The 11247-nt window shown below is 47.8% G+C and overlaps 1 protein-coding gene across 7 annotated transcripts in view; it reads right to left on the minus strand.

Moving 5' to 3' along the window:
* The window catches only part of LOC135902899 (neuropeptide F receptor-like), a 424407-nt gene extending 415181 nt beyond the window's left edge, over positions 1–9226 (minus strand). For all 7 annotated transcript variants that reach the window (XR_011511175.1, XM_065433213.1, XM_070531292.1 and 4 more), the window contains exon 1: positions 9057–9226. The gene's annotated coding sequence lies outside the window, so the exon portion shown is untranslated. The remainder of the gene's footprint in view (positions 1–9056) is intronic.
* Between the last annotated feature and the right edge of the window lie 2021 nt (positions 9227–11247).

Raw genomic sequence — 11247 nt, forward strand, 5'->3', positions numbered from 1 at the left:
AAGCTGAAGGACGTACAGAGACGCAAGCTATTTGGAGACGTGAGGACAGTGGTGTGATGTGAATTCCGAGGAACAGAGAAAAAAAAAGTATATAAAAAGTACTTGGAGAAGGCTGTGTGTGCGTGGCGCTTGGAAGTGATGCGGATGCACTCGCTTCCTCTAGTGTGTTTTCCTGTGCCTATATCTGTGTCCACCTGTTGCTTTGCGGGAAGCGAATACACTAGCACTAAAACACATCAAGGCCTTTGTCATTCGTATGCGAAAGCATCCAAATCCACCTTAATCTACCTAAATTCACTTTCATTTACCTTAATTCACTCTACTTTACCTTAATTCACTCTACTCAACCTTTCATCACCTTACTCTAACTTCAAAACGTTACTTAATTCACTTTGATCTACCTTAATCTACCTTGCGCTAATTTGTACCAACATTACTCCATGTTATTCCGCCTTTATGCACTTTAATTCACCCTAAATCTCTTTACTTTACCTTGATTCATTTTACTCCACCTTAAGTCACCTTACTATAACTTGTTCTAACTTTAATTCACTTCACTTTAATTCACCTTAATTCCCTTTAATTCACAATATTTCACATGAGTTACCCATACTTAACACTAATCAACTTGTTGCACTATTTACTGTCTGCTGTATTACCACTCAGATCATAGAAGACACTGATGACGTCACCTTGTCCCATCACGTGCTGCGCCGTCACGTGCTCAATGATGTACGCAGTTGGCCACATGCTTAGCCGGCCAGGTGGCTCCAACGTGAGAGCGCAATGACGCACGCAACCAGAACCGCGGAGCCGCCGTGGCATCGGGGAAGCGTGCGCGCCTCGCAACCCATGAAGCCCGGGTTCCATTTCCCCCACACCGTAATTCAGTCATTTTTCCTTTCAAAGGCATTAATTTGCATTGCTTACAGGAACCTCCCTGCGAAATGTTACGCCAGTCCAAGGATGTTTTGACGTGTTTTACTCTTTACGCCGTCGGCGAATTGCTTGATTCCGTCGGATTTTTCTGCCTCATGGGGCATATAGTTCTTTCGCGTTAATGAACCCGAGTGGAAACGAAGCTAAAGTGGTCCTGATATTTGGGCCACCACAAATAGCAGGCCCTCTCTCTGAGGTGACTTACCAACTTGCTGTCAACAGACTTTGCTGAGTTCCTGGTTGGGCTCTTATTGACGATCCCGCTCTGCCCATTCGAATATCGAAACTATAAAGATGTTAGGAAACTGAGAAGAAAACTGAAAAAAGTACAGAGAATATTTTTATCCTCAATACCGCAGACTAAGTGACCTCAAGCGAAGAGAAAATTGAAGGAAAGGCAGGGAGTTCAACTAGATGATTCGCTACCCTACACAGGGAAAGGAAGTAAAGGGACGAACAGAAAGAGAGATAGAAAGAAATAAAGAGAGAAAGAAACAAAGTAAACTGAGAGTGTCGCTTTGCCCCGGAGGTACAAATAAAGAGTGCAATATACTCCACTGACGTCTATCGATTTCCGAAACTGTAGTAATGCACGTTTCACTTTCTGGGCTTGTGAGGCAACGGTTCGAGTACTCTTCTCACCTGAATCACCTATTAGCCTTGATCTCCTGGATTTTAGATAATTCACAGTGACCTGAACTTTGAACTTTGAACTTTATTTGCATCTATACAACGTACAGATAGCAGGGGCACAGACAAAAAGCCATAAAATCGGCTTGACTAGGTCTGTGTCCCTCACGGAAGTAACACGCAAAGCGAGCATATGGTTAAGCTGGCCTGCTATCTTGGCGACACATCTTCTCATCCCGAAGTTTGGAAAACAATTCTTCCGCGTATATTTTCCCACTTGTCTAGCGCATCTAGTCGGACACTGTGCGGCATGTTTGGGAACGAAGATGTATCGCCTTCCCTCCCTCTCTTCTGCTGTGTGCTTCGTCTGCTGTCGTGTTAGCCCTAGAACTCGCATACTATGGCGCTCTAGAACTAATCCGCAATCGAAAATAATGCTATGATTGAGGTGTGCAATTACTGTCATTGCATGTCAAAACCGCGCTTGTGTCTGCGACATCCTTCTTCAGCCGCCGAACGTCCTTGCTGAACGCACAGTAGCAGCGAGGCCTATATTCCGTTTACTATAGCGACACTTACGGTTCACTGTTCCCGGTAAATTACTTCGGCGACGGAGAAACACACCGGGTGTTGAGCACTGAGTCGCTAACTTGAGGAAGCCGTGTAGCAAAAGCGAACAGAAGCGCAAAGAACGTTGTGGCTGCCAAAGGCGCGATAAGTGGACTGGGTCGCGTCTGGTACTGAAACGGAGAATGGAGCATGTTCCCTAAGCCGGACCCTTCGCTGATTCCTGCTGCCCCAGTATCCCGGTGGCGAAATGGCCTTTGAAAGGTACTGGGCACCTTGTCTAAAATGACAAGGAGAATGCGAGGACGAAACACCTTTTTGGCACTGCTTTGCGTTGAAATACGAAATGACAAGAAAGGAGGCTACTGAAGTGCGTTTATACATGGCCATCAGCGTCGCAAAAGCGATTGGTACATTGGAGATTCAGCATAATTAACAACTGCCCCCGTAAGCCACACTTGGCTGACCGCCGTGCGACTTTCGCACTTGTCCGCTGTTGAGACCAATGGCCGCAGAGAAGCATTGGCTTGGCCAGAGAACTTGAAGATATCCACTCTGTACTTGAATGCTGCAGCACGCCACCCCTATGCATTCTTGTTCCGCACGAGACTGCTCGCGAAAGCGCTGGAACGATAAAGCGAAGGTTCTTTAATATTTATGCTTTAAGGACTCTCGCGGCACAAAAAAAAACTAAGAAATTCAATCGACAGGCTGACTGTTTGACTTGAGAGTGCGCTCAGAACTCGGAACGCATAAAACGCCGTTTGAATAAAATAAGATGCGCAGAGCACATGGCAATATCTTCGCCTCAGTGCGAGGGATGAGCGGCTATAGCTCACGAAAGATTTATCTGTTTTTTTTTTATTAGTCGCCTCGTTCGGAGCTCGAGAAACGCGTTGCACGATTCCGCCTCGTTCATTCAGCGCAGGCCACGCGAACGGCGCTCAGCCGTGGTAGACTTCGGTATAGCGTGCTGGATATGCGAGTGTTTGTCGGAGCGTACACTGCAGTCACACCCACATCCCCACCCGCATGCGAGCAAAAAATAAAAGATGGTAATGTTCGTACCCACGTCCGCTCAGCGCTGCTTCCAACGCATGGCCGGCGATAGCGCTTGCTCGCTCGGAGCCGTAGAGGTATGCGCAATCAGCGATATTTCGCGCGCAAAAGGAACATATGGGTCACGAAAAAAAAAAAAAGACCATGTAAGGGAGACAACTTATGGTCTTCGAAAGGTAATAGCTTTTTTTTCCTTCTTCCTCGGCGCAAACAGAGAGCTCAACGTATGTGCCTTTTTCTTTTTTTTAAGCGATTGCCACTTGTTGGGAACCTCACCCACTTGCGGCATGCATCTAACCTCTTTCACATGCCCAGTGACCCAAGTTGTCCACTAGCTTGGGCCACTAGGTGTGTGCTGGCTGCTGTCTCGCCGAACAGGCAACATGGGCCACTGGATATATGTGCCCAAGTAGACAACTTGCTGCTGGCTGCTGTCTGGCCTAGTAGACAATGCAGGTCACTGGGTACATGCCATGTTCCCGCACATATATAACTTCGGCACATATATGATCTTGTCCAATTCACCAGGATGAATGTGCCAAGGTGACACACGGAGCTTGATATATAATGAAGCGCGACCGCCTGATGGAGTGCCATTGCAACGAAGTCGCAGCCGGGGCGCCAGGAATATGTGGGGTTCGAGTGCAGTGCAGGCAAGATACACTGTGTTGTGGTATCATTCGACATTGTGGTTGGCAGCGAGATTGCCACTTCGTGTGTCTGCTGATCTGGCCATAGGATTTTGTAATTCGCGGACGGCATGGGTATACAGCGTGGGGATACAATAATCATCATAATGATCATCACATCATGAAGCATATCATCACCAGTTGCATACCAGTAATAAGACAGATTGCTAATCGCCACTATAACGCCGCCAATAATTTGCAAAGGATGGATGCGCCACCGATTTTCTCACATTCGGCCCAACTCAACACCTGGCGGTGTAGTAGGCCAGGAGTATACTTTGTAGCTGATACACTGTAGGGGGTATCGCTTCCCACCACTGGGCACAAAGTGACACGATCGGCTCAGGCCCACGGTAGGGGCGTTTCGTCAGGGACGTCATGCAGAACGCCGTGAACTGCCCCTTCGGCGCGCCTATATCTCGTCTACGGCGTCTTTGACGAACCATAGTGCAGACTTGAGGCGCAAAATTCCCCCAAACTCCAATCCGTAGAGGCAGCGAAAACTATCCTTCAAGGTTTCGGGCTCTCAGCAAGAGAACGCCGTAGTTCAGTGGCAAGCCGAGCGACAACAGTCAGACACACTCTGTGCAACCACACCTGAATTTTCCGCCATCTGCGTTGCACCATATGTGGCATGGAAGACAGCCAAGACCGCGGTGACGACCTCGTAAAAAGCATAGCTGCAGTACATCCACTGTTTTGTTTATCTGCTTCGGAGTTAGAGTATAGTCGTTCAGGGATAAAGATTCAGATATGACTCCCAGCTGTAAAACCAGGAATGTTCCGAAACGAAGGAATCTCTCTCTGTTATAGACCCACATTGACGCAACAAGTGGCAACGCTTATTTCCATTATTGTTCAGGGGGTTAGTTACAAACGTAACAATTCCATAAGCAAGTTAGTTTCCATTATGAGTGTACACGGACCCCATAAAATCTTGGAAATACAATATCCTCATGAGATACGATAAAGCTGCAGTGACTGTAATATACACTGTAGAAATTGAAAGCAACGGGCCATTGGACCACGCCAATGCAGTCATTATACGCATATTAAAGTGGCTATAGTTGCTGTAATAGTTGGACGCTTCTAAGGCTTGCTGAGCACTTTAATTTGTATCGTGCGCCCTTTTGTGCTCACGGATGATTTCGTGTGTTAAGCTCAGCTGCATGATATTTTTTTCATTTTATTGCCGGCTTCTACTTGTCGGATGTACGGCCGGAGACGTACGGATGTACGGTCGGAGACGGCACCGAAAACTCTGTCAAATCGTCAAGTGGCAGAGAGGATCGCTAGCGGCGGTGCCGGCCACATTTCGTTCAGGTATGTGAGAAGTGTGTCCGCACGGCGCTGAGCCGTATGCCTGCAGCGTAGCAGAGATAGCGCCTCTTCCCGCTATGGCTTGAAGAACCCCAAACAGTGGACCCGTGTGCGAGCGTCACCGAACGAGGCGACTCATGGCATCCAGAACGCAAAGGCGGCGGTTTCCCACGCCGATATCGACAGCAACCGCCGTCAAAGCGGTTCTGTGAAAACGATTTTTCAAAGGAGGGCTTCGCCGGTGACGACGCTTCTTCAGCGCTATGTGCGACGAAGGCATTGCGTCAAGCCCTTTTCACGCAGGAAATGAAGGGGTTTGGCGAGCGCGAAGAATGATGGCAGTACGACGAATACGTGGTGGGGGCACGGCGCTTACCTGCTCTTTACAGTTACCCGGTACCGCATAGGCACGTACGCCGACGGGTCCACGTCAGAGTTTTGCGGCGAGTCGCCCGTGCCATTGAGGAGGCACGGGGACGCTCTTTTACGTGGCCCCCGTGGACTCGACGTCGTTTGCGGTGTTCAGACGTCTGCAAATGTGACGTGCAGTGCCTCTAGCGTACTCGTCGCAGTAGGTGACGACACGAAAGTTCTACCTTGATGCGCTTGTATTGCCTTTTCCGCGTTGTCGTTACGCTTGGACCCGCAGTAGACGCTGCTGGTGGCGACACCTTATGAAGAGCATTGAATAGCAATTTAGCTCTTCCGAGATCCTCAAGATGGAGAAAGTTTCATGAAAGAGAAAAAAAAATTGTGGGTTCCACGCATACGTGGGAATCGGTTATAAGCGAAGCTTTCTTCACTTCCATTTCATATTCACTTCTATGTACCTCAACGCTACTCTCTCAATGCACGCTCTGATCCTATTTTGTTCGCTTAACTTCTTTTTCCCCATTCGGCTGCTTCTGTGGCCGACTTCCTCACTTCTTGCCTATTGCTGGGCACATTCATATAGTGGCACGTACCCTTTCTGGGGCACTGGCTAGAAATGTTCATATGCCAAGTTGCACATTCCAAGTGGCCCAAGTTGACTATTCGGGCACACACACCAAGTGACTGAAGCTGTTTATCGGCAAAACGGCCAGCTTATCGCCCAGCAGTAGCATCCAAAAGCAGCGGGAAAGTCAAAGCAGAAGGCAAAGAACGTTTCACCTCAAAAATCGCCGCTCGCCCGAAAGTAAGCGTTCCTGCTCTTTGAGTTGTCGACTAACTCGGCTTCGCGCTGCGGTCTGCTAGACTGTCAGACCACCTCGGAGAGGCATTGGTCCCGGGCTCGATCGCAGAGCCAGGGCACATTTTTCCCAAGTGGGAAACTCCTTTGCGAGGAATCTGTGTGTGCTTTCTTTTTTATCTTCGTGCTGCACTTGGGAGTGAGTGGCGATTTTTTCCCTGCTGAAGGGAGAAACTGAAGCTGAAGCTACAAGGCAGCAGCATTTTCTTACTCGCCGTTTACATTTGCAACACCGGTGCGAATAGTATTCGCATAAATGTAAGCCAATATATCAGAACAATCCGGCTGAAGATCTGCTACTTTGATTTTATTTCGTGACTGTCAAGCGGAAAGAGATCAAGAGGAACTAAAAAAATAATAATTGAAGCCGTAAAGTAAGCCTCATATTAAAGGCCTCTATCATGAGAGCCTTCATTATACGAGTGCCACGTAGTGCGCGCATTCAGGTGTTATGTCTCCTGCATTTGAGGAAAGCGTGCAGATGAGGTCACAAGGGAAAGGCAGGGAGGTTAACCGGGCAGAGCCCTGCACAGGGGAAGGGGGAAAGGGTATTGAAAGAGGAGAAGGAAGAAAGGCGTTCACAGTTTGCAAGCGGGCACAAATCGTAGAACGATAACTGTTCCTTAAATTACATATGAGGCGCCATCAAAGAGCAAGGAGGATGTTTTAGTGCCCGGGTTGTGCAACGAAAATGTCCAAAAGAAGGGGAATTGTCTTGTCCTACGGGCTCTTGCTCGAGGAAATGAGGTGCGTAGAAATCATAGTGAAAGGCGGCTGTTTCTTAAACTACATGTGAGGCTCCATCAAAGAACACGGAGGATGTCTTAGTGTCCGGGTTAGGCAACGAAAGCGTCGAAAATAAGCGGAGTCGTCTTGTTCTACGGGCTCTTGCTCGAGGAAATGATGATTCTATATCGACTAGGTAGAACGATCGCGAAGACGGCAATGATTCTGGACGTGGAACTGGCAATGCTCGTAGAGACATTTGCAATGTACATATATATGTTTTGTTTTGTTTTACGAGACGTTACCAATAAGTCTGAATGAATGCCAATGTTCGCAAACAGCGTAAAAAATCTGGACGTTGCCAGTATCGACTCATTTTTTCGATCCACATGAAACAAGCAACTTCTGTCGGTGAACATTCATCTTGAGATCAAGAGCCTGAGGCAAGGTCCGACCTAACAACGCGACTCGAGAAGAATTCAATTGAAAAAGAAATAGGTTACATCCTAATAATCATGGTGCTATTCATTGCAACTGCGCATTATGGACGCAATAAAGGGCAATCAAAAGCCACTCTTTCCAGGCAGATTTCTTTTGGGGAGGAGAAATTCCTTCTCTAAGTTTCGTAAAAATTAAAAGGGGCTAGTTAGATTAAGCCGATTTTTTGCTCGCATCGGATTGAATGTCATCACATGCAATCGGACACAGCGACAGCGTAGCATTTTCAGTAGGTGATATATGACTCAAGCGCCGCATTTGATGTTGGAATTTTAACAACATGCAAAAGGACATTAAAGGCAATCTGGCGGTATTTTTTTTTTCCAGCATGAAGTAAGCACAGCACTTTCCGAACGCGCACAATGCAGACAGAGTGGATGGAGTGACAGCACGCACATAAGATGTTCTCAGTGGGACGAGACAGATTAAAAACGTATTAAGCATGGCTATGCAGGCTCTCTTGCCAGCGACGCACATGGATGACGCGAAGAAAGTCACTCGTCGGGCAGCGTGATTATTACTGGGACACGCAACGGGCATACTGGTTGCACCAACAGGCAGAATACCGCAGTTTATCGAAGCTCTGCCGGAGAAATGAGGCACATCGACGAAGGCAACACAATCTAAATTATACAATAAGAGCTTCAGCATTAAAGACTACCAGAGGGTCTCCCTAATGCAGCTGACGGGTAACAACAGTTAGCAGTGGCACATTGTTTTGAATTTACACTGGATACCTCAATGTCCACCCTTCGGCCCAGAAAAACGTGTCATTCTGACAAACTATCGTCTTTAGTGACCATCGTCTGAACACCACCATTCTCAAGATGAGCAAACAAAAACAAAACAAAAAATTAAAAAGGAAGAACTCGTCTGATTTGTATTTCAAGCCAAACTGCAATCGCCTCGGGTACTATTCACGTTCTCGGCAACTCTTAGCGCCTCCACCACGCCTTCTTGCATACTACGGCACGTCTCTTAATAAACGAGTATGATTAACGGTGAAATTTCGGGATCTACATCACGAATCGACCGGAAGGAGGGAAGAAACACAATTTATTGTGTTTCTTCACTCGTTTGTGTGCGTTCGTGGTACCACTAAGGAAGTCCTGCTCGCACTCTTACAGAGCGCTATTCTGCTGAGTTAGTAAGATCCCTGCCGATTCGTAAATGGTAGGAGAAAAAAGGATCAGGGTCAATGAGCACTTCGTAATAATAATAAAATAATAAGGCAGCACAGCAGACTGGTGCCGAGTTCGGACTTCGAGCCAGTCGACTCAACTGTTGTTAGTTGCGCCACTATTCGAAATACTTCCGTCATTATGATTGAAAGACCACAAAGACAGAGACAGAGAAAAAAAGGGCGAGTCGGCCACACAACACGTGCACTCCCTCACCGGTGCAGGGGGATGGTGCGTCCGCTTGGTGAAGAGGAAGCAAGCGTGGCACTGCAACAGCTGACACCGGCGGCGGGTGCGGCGACCGCGTGCTCGCGCGGGACAAGCGCGGGAGACGGCGACGTCTGCGCGCGCTGACGGCGCCCACTGGACACTGGCGCACGGGCGCAGCTCACCGCACGATTTGAACCCCGGGTCGGCGCGAGGCGGGCGAACCTTCCTCGACGCGAAGGAGGAGGCGGAAGGATGCGCGACGCGCAGGCGCGCTGCGCTCGCGCGACGCGCACCATTCGGTGGTGGGGAGAGGCAGCGCGGGTGAGAGCGTTTTTTTGCGCGCGCTCTGTGCGCGTCCGCCGAACGCGCGAAGTTCGCGCGCGCCGCGAAGGAAGCGCGCGTGGCCGGGCCCGCCGAGCAGGGAGCGCGAGCGAGCGCTGGAGGCGCGCGGTAAGAGGCTGATGGACGGGTTGGCGCAGGGAGAAAAGTAACAGTATTTACTTTTCTACTTTTTCTTGCGTTTTGATTGGGCAGTTGTGTACACGTGACTGTGACATCTCTCTCTCTCTCTCTCATTTTCTGCAAAGAAAAGTTCAAGGAGAAACTCCTTTAATTTAGCTTTTGTCTATTCAAGATTATTTTATACCTAATTCAAAACCTCACAGCTCACTTTGAATATTTACAATTCTTTTGTACTCGTTCGAAACAAGGAAGTGTTACCTCATTTGTTCGATTTCACAAACTGTAACACTTGGCCGCCTGTTCGAACGTATAATTGGTCTAATTAAATGTTAGCTATTTAAGTCATAACGTTGACTCACGTCGTTGTTAATGCACGCTACTTTAGTCATAATGTCAAAATGACGTTTAATGATATGTCAGTGGCATTGTTAGCTTGTAGCGTTGCCCTCAATTAGCGTCGTTTCACAGGAATCGAAGAAAAGTCGGCTGATTCCGCTCCTCAAGCCTAGCAAGGCGTCGTGCCGTCATGCTGCACTTGCCAGCTGCTTTGGGAAACTAATGCAGGGGATAGTTCTAGCACGTTTGCATTAGTACGTTGTTCTATTAGGTTTATAATTACAGAGTCTACTTAGACGTAATGGTCAGACCTTTTAGTGGTGCTGTCTGTGCGCATCGTGGCTTTTATCAGGGCTCGCACCCGCGGCAAGGGAGTACGCTTCCTCCGTGCCGTTTGAGTCGCCATCAATTACGCCCACCTTTATCACCTTCTCTTAATCTTTTCCTCCCCTTTCCCATTCGCCCAGTGAGGCTAGCCAAATGTCTTTGATTTATCCTTCTCTCTCTCTCTCTCTCTCTCTCTCTCTCAAGTACACCTCGCGAATTCCAGCGTGTTAGAAAAAGTGTGAAACGTCAACTGCACTCAAGCAACTTTGTCTACCATTCCTGTACGAGAATTTATTTATTTATTTAGCTATTTATATTGCCCACAACGCCTAAGTGGCATTACAGGGGGGGGGCACATACATACTATAACGAACCTGGAAGCAGGATACAAGAAATGTTTGGCTATGGCATATAGGTAAGAGGGCAGTACTAGTCCTCAGCGCAAAGCAAGCGAGCGTACACCTTCAAAGCACCGCAGCGACGCTGGCATTATCGGTGATATGCACAACGGCTGATGGCAGACGATTCCAGTCATGGATCGTTGGGAGGAAAAATTAATTTCTGAGCAGTTCAGTTCGGCTCTTGCATTTGCGTACATTGTGCGCATGGTCCAAACAGCTGGATACATAATGGGGTCGTAGAATGTATCTATCGAGGTCTATGTCAGTCCTGGAATTATAGATGGTGTGGAAGAACTTTAGATGTAATTTTTTCCTTCTTTCTTGGAGCAGCTCCCGCCCCAATGTCTGCTTTGCAGCAGTCATGCTAAGCTGTCAGCTGTAATTATCTAAAGCACATCGGGCTTCGAGATGTGGCACTTTCTCAATTTTATCCTTGACAATGTTTGTTACAGGATCCCAGACTGTATAATCATATTCTGGGATAGACCTTACATATGTTTTATATAACAGATCACGAGCGTGTTTCGGAAAGAGCTTGGTGTTCCGTCGGAAGAAGCCCAACATTTTGCATGCTTTTCCCGTGATGTGGTCAACGTAACAGTGCCAAGATATGGACCGTGTAATATATATTCCTAAATACTTGAATTCTAGAACGCTGCCCAAGCAAGATT

The sequence above is a fragment of the Dermacentor albipictus genome, chromosome 1, assembly GCF_038994185.2.
Source record: "Dermacentor albipictus isolate Rhodes 1998 colony chromosome 1, USDA_Dalb.pri_finalv2, whole genome shotgun sequence".
Lineage (NCBI taxonomy): Eukaryota > Metazoa > Arthropoda > Arachnida > Ixodida > Ixodidae > Dermacentor > Dermacentor albipictus.